The sequence below is a fragment of the Sphaeramia orbicularis genome, chromosome 5 (genome assembly GCF_902148855.1).
Source record: "Sphaeramia orbicularis chromosome 5, fSphaOr1.1, whole genome shotgun sequence".
Classification (NCBI taxonomy): domain Eukaryota; kingdom Metazoa; phylum Chordata; class Actinopteri; order Kurtiformes; family Apogonidae; genus Sphaeramia; species Sphaeramia orbicularis.
In genome coordinates this window covers 5,878,496-5,890,098 of record NC_043961.1, presented here as the reverse complement: position 1 = coordinate 5,890,098, position 11,603 = coordinate 5,878,496, and positions in this window count along the sequence as shown.

Below are 11,603 nucleotides of genomic sequence, written 5' to 3'. Positions count from 1 at the left end.
GTAAATCAAGGTCAGCCCTAATCATCATACATATCAAATAATCATTAATTTTACATTTTTTTAAACCCTTTAAACGATTTCTTTTCATCATGATGTCACTACATTTTTTGATGCAAAAAACACAAAATATGTTTTGTTTTGTTTTTTTCAATATGCTACATTAAAAGTGGATCACATATTATTTGATTTTTGCAGCCTGGCATATGTGTCATGTCTGCTCCCAGACTGTCTGGATTTGTCTGTCTTTTCTGTTTTGTCTGTCATTTCCTGTTTTATTTTGTTAAGTTTCCCTCTTGTGTCATGTCTGGTGTCTTTACTTCCCCTCTTTGATTGTTTCACCTGCTCCTGATTACCTGACTCCTCCCTGATTATCTCCACCTGTGTCCTATTGTCTTCCCTCCCTCTTGTGTATTTAAACCCTGTGTTTTCCCCTGTTCCTTTGCCAGTTTGTGTTCTACCTTTGTGTGCTCACTTACCAGCGTTTTGGATACCTGTCAGTCTGTCTGCCCGTTTTGACCCGTTTTGCCTTTCGACCACCGATTCTGCCTGTTCCTCGTCTGCCTGCTCATCTGGTTCTGACCTGGTTCGTTCGTCAGACTTCTGATTCTGCCTGTTCCCTGTTTACCTCAGCCTCCAACGTGTTACCTTGTGTTTCGACCCTCGCCTGGACTTTGACCGTGAGTAGCCTATCCCTCATGTCCCGTTGCCTCCTGAATTGCCCTCCTGTGTATGACCTGGCTTGTTTTTTGACTATCCTCTGTTTTGCCCTAGTCGGGGTGTTGACGGGAATCCTCCGGCTCGGCCGTGCTGACCATCCGTATTCCCCGCTCACAGCCCGGACGAAGAGTCCAGTATCACACGCCTTCACAGACGTGTTAACTATTCTGTGCTGTGTTTTTCCTACTGTGATTCTATTTAATAAACACTCTCAATTGGTCATCTGTGTTCTGGTCTTGCATTTGGGTTCAGCCTTTGTACTAGTCCCATTACAATATGTCAATGATTAACAGCAACATTGGTTAATTTGCATTATTATTTTTGGCGCTAGGTCAAATGTTCAAAAATACTAGCATCTGTCACCAAGTGTGCGTAAAATGCACACCTATAAATCAAACTATTAAATATTCTATATTGATTTATTTTTCTGCTCTGATTTGATGTTATTTTTGTAAATCAAGGTCAGCCCTAATCATCATACATATCAAATAATCATTAATTTTACATTTTTTTAAACCCTTTAAATGATCTCTTTTCATCATGATGTCACTACATTTTTTGATGCAAAAAACACAATGTTTTGTTTTTTTTCAATATGCTACATAAATAGTGGATCACATATTATTTGATATTTGCAGCCTGGCATATGTCAATGATTAACTTCAATTCAGAGGTGAGGGTCTAAATGATTTTATTAATGTTGAAGTCCAGATATCAGTAAAAGCAGGATTTATGCCTTAATGGCTTATGGATCAAAAACAGTGGTTATAGTGGAAGAAATAGTGCGTTTTAGGCACACTTGGCAGACAGATGCTAGTCTCGTAATTTTCTTTTGTTTACAATGTGCACATTTTAGTTGGCCAGAATTTGAAAGATCATGCACAAATGAACAACTTTTGAATTCTAACCTTATTTAAATTGTGAAAAGTAAAATGAAGTTTTTTAACACGAAGTGCAAAGTGTGCCTAAAAAGCGCACCCGGATACCGGAGGGTTAACAGTCAATCCACATACAAACACATAAAGTCCAATTAAATTTCAAGTGGGTCAGAACCAGTAAAATATCATAATAACCTGTAAATAATGACAACCCCAAATTTTCTCTTTCTTTTTGGTGCAAAAAAGTAAAATTATATGAAAATGTTTACATTACCAAACTATACATTTATAAAAAATGTGAATAACCTGAACAGATATGAAAAAATGGAAACATCTTAAGAAAAGTAAATGCAATCTTACCAATATTCTGCCTGTTACTAAATGTTTTGTGCGATTGTAATGCAAATTGTAGCGGACGTGTAAATGATAAACTGATAAACCGAGGCAGAATATTGAAAAATTGCACTTGTTTTTCTTAAGACAATTCAAGTTGTTCATGTTATTCAGATTTTTAAGGAAACTTTGGAGATGTAAACCTGATCATTATACAATTTTACTTTTTTCACTGTTATTATTTTATTGGTCGGGTCCACTGGAGATCAAATTGGGCTGAATGTGGAACTGAACTGAAATGAGTTTGACACCCCTGCTCTAATTCAGTTCGTTTTAATTCGTTTTTAGAGCAGGTTTGTTAGTTTTTATTTGTTTTTGTTATTTTCTAAATGCTTAGTTTTAGTTTAGTTTTAGTATTAATTTTAGTTTTTGTCGTATCTTTTCTCTTCTTCTTCTCTTCTTTACAAAGAAAATGGGGGACGCAGCCTTTACTAACTATGCACCAAAGTTATGGAATACAATTCCAAAAGACATTAGAGAAGCCAGTTCACTGAATATATTTAAAACCAAATTAAAAACATTTTTATTCTCATTATCCTTTGAAAGGAGATAAAAATGGGGTCACAATTCAGGAACCAGGAATGTGCGGTTTTTATTTTTATTTTATTTTATTGTATTTCTGTTTTTATTTTTTATTTTATTGTATTTCAAATTTCATCTTATTTCTTGCATTTCAAAAATTCTATGCGTAATCAAATATTTTAATGTGCGCTGCTTTTATTTTTATTTTATTGTATTTCTCTCAAATTTCATCTTATTTCTTGCACTTAAAAAATTCTATGCATAATCAAATATTTTAATGTGCACTGTTTTTATATTTATTTTTATTTTATTGTATTTCTCTCACATTTCATTTTATTTCTTGATGTATAATCAAATCTTAATGTATTTTAATATTGTATTTTTTCAATCAATGTGAAGCACTTTGGGCTACAATTTCTGTATGAAAGGTGCTATACAAATAAAGTTTATTATTATTATTATTATTATTATTCTCTGTCGTCGTATTCAAATAAATCCCAGACAGGACTCTGCTGCTTTCTCCCAGCTTTAGTCTCCATGTTTCCAGGTAGAGTGGGGACCAGAAGACGACTGGAAACCACAAGTGAACACAAGTGACGGACCCTTAAATATCATATGGTGCTGCTGCTAGCTAAAATTGTTTGAGGGAAATAAATCGATTTTGTATCAATCTGATGTTGACAAAGACGAAAACGAAGGGAATTTTATCCGTAATTTTTATCTGTTTTCGTTAGTTTTGTAAATACACAATACAGTTTCAGTTAGTTATCGTTTTTTCTTTTAATTATAGTTTTTATTTAATTCAGTTAACGAAAATGTTTTTACAATTCTAGTTTTCGTCATTTCGTTAGATTTCGTTCACGATAATAACCTTGGATTAAACTACCGTTAACTCCAGGGAGCCTCGCTGTCACAACCCAACCTATTTTTATATGTGAAAAATAACTCCGCCGGCCCACACCACACTAGATTAAATGAAAAAATGTAGGCCCACAAGCCGGTTTGGACATGTCCTTCCACTGACCCCACAGTGAACACGGTGAATGGGAGTCTTTTCTATTGTTTTACCTCATCTCTCATCTCCGTCTGAGGGGCTGCCCACTCCCATGGCGGTGGGCTTATCAGTTTATCGCAGCGCCGACGACTACTTCTCTGCAGGCTCCGACAGATCCTCATCAGGACCTTTCCACCGGTCCACGCTGTTGATCAGGTCACATGATGACAGAGTCCATTCACACAAACAACAGGCTGCAGTTGAGTCTAAAAAACAGTGTTTGGGAACTGATAAGAGAAGCCAATCCATTCCCTACGGATTATTTTATTGATTCTCATTGGATTAGGGAATAATTACACTGGTCAACAACAAATTTATTGTTGAAGTTTTTGGAGCTGATTTAGGATCATTTTGGTGTGCTGAATCCAAAAATCACATTCATTTTGCTCAATCAGGTCAACTTTCTGAACTATGCTACATATTGGCTTTTTAACATTTTTGCTTACATTTATGGGCATTTTCACATCATATGATACAAAATTCTTTCATATTTCTTGCAATAAACGAGTTCTGAAGATTTTACTTTTGCCAATTTATGATTGTTCTTTTTTTAAATATTACAGGTGAATGAAATGGCTTCGACTAGAAGATCTTGCAAAAATAAGCCTGACGTATTCTGCTGTTTAAGTAGTACTTTAATGCTAAAAGTATTGAACTTAAACTGTCAAGTCGAAAACACTAAAAGACAAGTTATTTGTACTTTAAATCTGTTGTAAAATCAACCCCACTATCCAACCATTCAACTCAGCATTTTAGGTTACACTGATTAATTTTCTCAATTGCAGGCAGATTAATTTATCATTGATTAAACAACCTTTTTAAGTTAATCGAACTCAAAATCCTATTCCTGACCAAAATAGTTATGAAATTATTCAACTTGATATGACGTAGCATGAATGGAAGTTAAGTCTGTGTCATTAGTCAGTACAATAAGTGTTTTTCTCTTGATAAAATATTAAGATTTACATTGCACAATAACAGTTTTAGATGAACAGGAAAGCCATAGTTCTTCCTCTGGCTCTGACTCATGGTGCAGCTCTACAAAAATACAAAAACAAACACAGAAAGGTCAATAAACACTGCCATACACACATTAAATCCAAATTAACACTAACACCACAACCCCTGCACAGAAAAAGAACACATTTTCAACAACATGCCCAATACCCACAATGCAATGCGAAGATAAAAAGGTGTGGTCATGACTAAAACTGAGTGATTTAATTCCATTCAACTAAAACTTTTTCGTACTTTCAACTATGTCTACAAATTAGTAGAATATACTGAACATTTTATAGTAACATCATAAAACTTACATCATTTAAGTGCATCGTAATTAAAGCATTTTAGTGAATACAAATTCCGGCCTTACAGTGTACTGGGAACCGGTTCTGGATTCCCATCCCTCCTTGCCCTCTTTGAGCCAAACTTCAACAGCACCTCAAATAAAACCAGGGTCGTCACGTCATGAAAGTCACGTCGTAAAGTTCCGTAAACCATTTGGCGTTACAGTGCCGCGCTCTCTCCAAAAGGTGACAGTATATGAAAGTGAACGAGTGACTTCTTATTATTTTCCCCCAAATGTTCAGAGCTCACATTTCTATCTGATCCTCCGGGGGGAACGGCTCAGCCCCGGATCAAACAGATAATCAGAACCAGAGCTGTTTGTATGTGTGGGGGGAGCAGACTTCTGTTGAGATAGCCTCTGGCCTCGTGTTCATGCATGGACGGCGACCGGCAGGAGACGGACGGCGGCGTGAGTGACGGCGGGTTACGGCCTTCCATTTAAGAGACCCTTAAAACACAGCGGCTGAAGGTTCCCCCGAGGCCCGCCAACACGACTCCACAGGAAATAAAAGGAGCGCAGCGCCACAGCAGGCCTGTTTATGTGACCGTGTGCTGGAAACAGGAGAATATGAAGGAGACGCTCAATGAGAAACAGCACGTGATCAGGTTTCTTCACCTCCAGGGCTGACGTCTATATGATACCAGCTGGTTTCCTTTACATTCAACTAAAAGTCGCTTTCACGTGTACCTGGGGATGGGAATCGTTACGAATTTAACGATTCCGATTCCATTATCGATATTGCTTATCGATCCGATTCCTTGTTGTCTGAGTTGTCTTTCACCTGAACCACTGAACCAGTTGTCATCCCAAACAGGACTGTAATGCAATGTCTTCCTCCCAGGTTCATATTTGTTGTTTTTTTTTAACCTTATATCAGCTGCTATTTCATATTTCGGGTCAATGTGCGCTCCTTCAATGTGTCCATGTGGAGCTTGTGTAACAGAGTTAAGGTATATAGCAGGGGTCTCAAACTCATTTTCTTTCAGGGGCCACATTCAGCCTGATTTGATCTCCAGTGGGCCGGACCAGTAAAATAATAGCATAATAACCTATAAATAATGACAACTTCAAATTTTTGTCTTTTTTTTAGTGCAAAAAAACCCCATGAAATTATGAAAATACTTACTTTTATAAACTATCCAAACAAAAAAGATGTGAATAACCTGAAAAAACTGACATTTCTTAAGAAAAACAAGTGCAATTTTAACAATATTATACCTCAATTTATCATTTCCACATGTGCATTATGGATCGGATCTACAAAGACACTAAACACTTAGTAACAGCCAGAAAATAGTTCAAATTGTGCTTCGTTTTCTTTAGACATTTCAGGTTGTTCATATTTGTTCAGGTTATTCACATTTTATTCTTACAGCATAGTTTGTAAATGTAAATATTTTCATAATTTAATGTTATTTTTTGCACTAAAACAAAGACAAACATTTGAAGTTGTCATTATTTACAGGCATAATGTATTTTTTTTTGTTTTTTTTTCACATCAAATTGAGAAGAAAATATGGAGTCATTCTTTTTTGTAGGTTATTATGCTGTTATTATTTTACTTGAGATCTTATTGGTCTATATGTGGAACCTGAACTAAAATTAGTTTGACAGCACTTGGCAAATTCATCCCACGGGCCGGATTGGAATGTTTGGCGGGCCGCATTTGGCCCCCGGGCCGCATGTTTGAGACCCCTGGTATATAGTGTGGGATTCCACTTGCCATTGCTGACTTTTGTTGTGTTAATTCCAATTTTATTTTGGGGACATGAACCCCAAGCCCCTTCAAACTGGGGTCGTGCACCCCAGGAGATAGCAGCAGTTTTGTGGTTCTCTCCTGGTGAGTGCACGCATGTTGGTCCTGTCTTTATTTTACATTTTTAAATTTTCTTTATGTCATATTTGAATAGGTGTTGTGTGCCGTTGTGTTGGTGTCATGATTGGCTTTCGGTTGAGTATGTTTTTTTTTTAATTGCAATGTTCTTTGTGTATGTTCGTGGAGTTAGCTAACTGTGATTTTTATTTATTTATTTATTTTTTATTTTTAGCCCAAGACGGAATGCAGGTTTTTCATTTAACGTATGGTTTTTTTTTGTATGTGTGCCAGGTATGTATTCTATTTACTTTATATTTACAATGTTTGTTAAAGTAGCAGCAGTTTTGTCGTTCTCTCCTGCCCAAGACGGACTGCAGGTTTTTCATTTAATGTATGTTTTTTTTTTTTGTATGTGTGCCAGAATAAACTGGTGAACAAGAAAAAAAAGATTGTGTGGAAAAAACTCTTTGGCAACACATCTGTACAGCCGCTACACTTGCGCAGATTTAAAGTTCCGCATCGAACGACGTCTTTGGTTACTACTGCTTTTTCTCATCATACTGTGCCATTTGGGTACAGCTGTACCGAACAGGTGCGTACCAAAACAGTTCAGTTTGGTATGTGTACCGTTACAGGCCAGTCTGTTTGGTATGTGTGACTTCCATTACCATTGTTGGTATGTGATTATTGTTAAATATATTGTATTATAAGTTATGCAGACTATCATTTAAATCGCTACTGTGTGTAATATACATCAGTTTTTCCTAATCTGTTTACTATTGGTTATTTACATTATTAGGACTCTAAACAGATGTAACTTTATCATTAAGGAAGCAAAGGTAATGTGTTCTGTTGTATACTTGTGAGATGGGGGTGGGATTTAATCAGTTTTCTTCTTCCCACTCCTTTCTGACCAGTACATATTGAATTTATTTTGTTACTAGTTGCTACATTGTCTTGATCACCTTTATTTATTACACTGGTCAACAACAAATTTATTGTGTAAGTTTTTTGAGCTGATTTAGGATAATTTTGGTGTGCTGAATCCAAAAATCACATTAATTTTGCTCAATCAGGTCAACTTTCTGAACTATGCTACATATTGGCTTTTTAACATTTTTGCTTACATTTATGGGCATTTTCACATCATATGATACAAAATTCTTTCATATTTCTTGCAATAAACAAGTTCTCACATATGGATCGGTTTCCTGAGAATCTGGGATCAACGAGTGATGAGCAGGGAGAGAGATTCCATCAGGACATAAAAGAGATGGAGGCCAGGTATCAGGGACGCTGGGATGCAGTCATGATGGCTGATTACTGCTGGACTCTGAAGAGAGACATCCCTGCTGCTGAGCATTCGAGGGGTTCGAAGAAACAAAAGTTCATGCCCTGAATTTTGCACAATGATGATTTAATGTTCAATTTACATGGACTTACCTTTATCAATATCTATTATTCAATTTACAGGAATTAAAGTTTGTAACACTTCATGAATACATCCTGTTAGAAAATGATTTTTTTTCTCTTAAAACCTATTTTGGGTGAGCACTATATAAAAAATCAACTGATAAAGTCACAAAAATGTCATCAATTTTGTGAGAAGATCAAATTTTTCAAAATCAAATGAGCAAAAAAAACCTGACCTGATTGAGAAAAACAGATGTCATTTTTGGATTTAGCGGTGCAAAATGGGCCTAATTCAGTTGAAAAAACCTAGACAACTTGCAAAAAACATTTTTTTGTAACCCAGTGTTATTGATTCTCATTGGGTGAGGGAATAAAAGAGTACAAACGGGTGTGTTTGCATTAACTGTCTTTTATATTTCCATCCCTGCACAGAAAATATAACACATACAGTATGGACAAATAATAATAACAGATGACGCCGGGCCGGTTCAGGGGGCGGGGGGGGGGGGGGGGGGGGGGGGGCAGTGAAGGTGAAACTAAAGACTCTTTACTAATTCCTCTATTGCCACATTTCTACTACATGGAACCGGTTCAACTCGGCTCGGCTTGTCTCCCGTTGTTGTGCACCTCATTTCCTTTCCCTTCTTACCTTCGGAAACTTGTATTTGAGGAGTTACGACGTTTGTTGCCCACACCGGAACCGGAACCGGTGTCCTGCCGAAACACCCTACCTGTCGAGTTGAGCTACCTAGCGCTACTGAGCATGCCCATGCCCCGAAGCGTTTTCACAGTTTAAATGCCCATCGATTTGTGCTCCCCCAGGCAGAAGTGAGTCATATTTTGTAAGTATATTTCTTTAATAGTGCCTTTTGAGCAGTAAGCATGGAAGCAATTATGTGCATGAAAGACAGATGTAGAATACTGATGTGAGATGATAATAGCGTAAGGAAGTTCTCATTGTATGATATAGTGTTAAGTGCGTGGGTGAGGTGGGTGTTAATGGCGATTAGATTATTGTTTAAGTTAGTTCAACAGACGCCAATAACGATAGCCTACCATTTAACTGACTAAATCTATGTTAACAGTTCCCGTAAGCAATTACATGTGCACGAAGGATAGACGTAGAATATTGAAGTGAGATGATAATAACGTAAATTATGGTGTTTCTATAGTCGGAGCTTTATTTAATAGAAGTTATAAGCCTGTATAAATGAGCTTCCTCTACCCATATTCAGATGAATAAGTAAATAATGGTGTTTTTCTACAGTCGAAGCATTATTTCATTTTCAGATAGGCGTGTCGAAACATAAGGTAGCATGTTTTGACGAGGTAGCATCAATCGATAGACGTCGCTGTCGATATAAGCTACTGGTAGCTTACTTTGACGGAGCAGCTCAACTCGACAGAACACCGGCCCGGCGTTCACTCTGACGCTACATTCACAAGCGCCGCTGAGAATCAAATACGTGACATTCCTGTAAATGATTCACATGCTGTGGACAAATGTTTGAGGATATTGGAGGGATTCCACCCTTTTGAAGACATGGAAGCTTTGACAGTGTTCCAAGTAAGTGGACCTGGTGTCATCTTTTAGACCGTTTCTGCCTCAACGCCATGTTGGCTACGTTCTGACCAAAACAACGCATCGTATGTATGACGTCATCGCGCATGCACAACGAAGGCGGAATCGATAAGCAGAATCGTTAAGCAGGCAGGCAAACGATTCCAAGGAATAGAGCTACTGGGAACCAGTTCTCAAAAAAGAACCGGTTCTCAATTCCCATCCCTACATGTACCAGCAACCATTCTGTTTACTGTGGAAATGTAGATACATGTCTGAATCTACATAGTTTTGACTGATGTGTTTATTTCAAATATGAATGTCAAAACAGAAGAAAATAAACAAAACAGTTAAACATAAGACATATAATACATATTTGAAAAGGAGTGAGAAGAAGTAGAACTTATAAACTCCACCCCTTCTCCTGAAATAATTAATAACAGCAATAATCTTCGTAGTCTAAGCATATCTATACAATATACTATAATATGACTGATACTTATTATTAAATAATTTGGTTTATGGCTTTATATTATTATGAACAAATATAATATGATTATAATATCATTTGTAAAGTATTTTGAGGGAGTTGGAACATCCTTAAACCTGATTTGATGTCAACAAAATGTCTCTTATAAGGATGGGAATCAATAAGAATTTAACGAGCTGATTCCTTATCGATTCTCATTGGGTGACGGAATAAAAGAGTACAAACAGGTGTGTTTGAGTTAACTGTCTTTTATTTTTCCACCTCTGCACAGAAAATATATACAGTATGGATAAATAATAATACCAGATGATACCGGGCCTGGTTTGGGGGGTGGGGGGGGGTGCTGTACAGTGAAACTAAAACTTTAGTTTACTTAAGTTTATTTCGAATATGCAACAAAATAAAGTCATCCTACTTAGTCTTTACAAAGGAAACAGAGTATAAGAAAACAAAACAAACTAGAAAAGCACTTGGAGAGAGCAGACCTCCTCCAAGGCAGACCTCCCCCCCCCAGCTACTGGAAACTGGTTCTTAAAAAAACAATTGTCAATTCCCATCCCTGCTCTCAACCCTATAAAACCATTTGTATCATATTTGCTACGCCAGGTTCTGAGACCTTTATCTTATCAACAAAATCAATACTTTCCTCAAAAAACTTGTTGTATATGACCCAATATGTGTTTTCTGCCTCCTGGTGGATTATCATCCCACTGCAGCCAATGGAATGGCACTTTTTACATCCACCAAGGAGGCTATGTTTTCGCCGGCGTTGGTTTGTCTTTCTGTCTGTCTGTGTGCAAGATAACTCAAAAAATTAAGGACGGATTTGGATGAAAATTTCAGGAAATGTTGATACTGACACAAGGAACAAATAATTAGATTTTGGTGGGGGTGGGGGGGGTCTGCGCTCTCCGAGTGCTTTTCTAGTTTCTTTTTAGCCTTTTTAATATGGCCGTTAAATCACCCAACACACAGTTTGTAGGAAAGTCTTGGGTAATGTTCAAAAAGTTATGCTAAGAAGAACATTTATATTGTCATTCGGTGGAAAATGGAAAAATATTGAAAAATATTGAAACTATGGTGCTATTCAAAAGAAATAAAAAGGCTGTAAATAGTCTCATGTACAAAAACAAACACTTTAAATGTTCTACATTTTAAAATGTTACTAGTAAAATTTATTTTTGTATCTGAAGCTAGTGTTGTGGGCAAAAAGCTGAAAAAATGCCCAATGTATTGAATGTGATGCAAAAAATACATCATAAGCAAAATGATATGGCAATATTTTTTGTTTGGATAATGTTAATAGGGCTAACAAACATTTCAATATTTAAAAAAAAAAATTTGAATTTTATGGCTAGTTATAGGTCAGGTTTTATAGGGTTAATATGAACATAACAAAAATTTTGTTGAA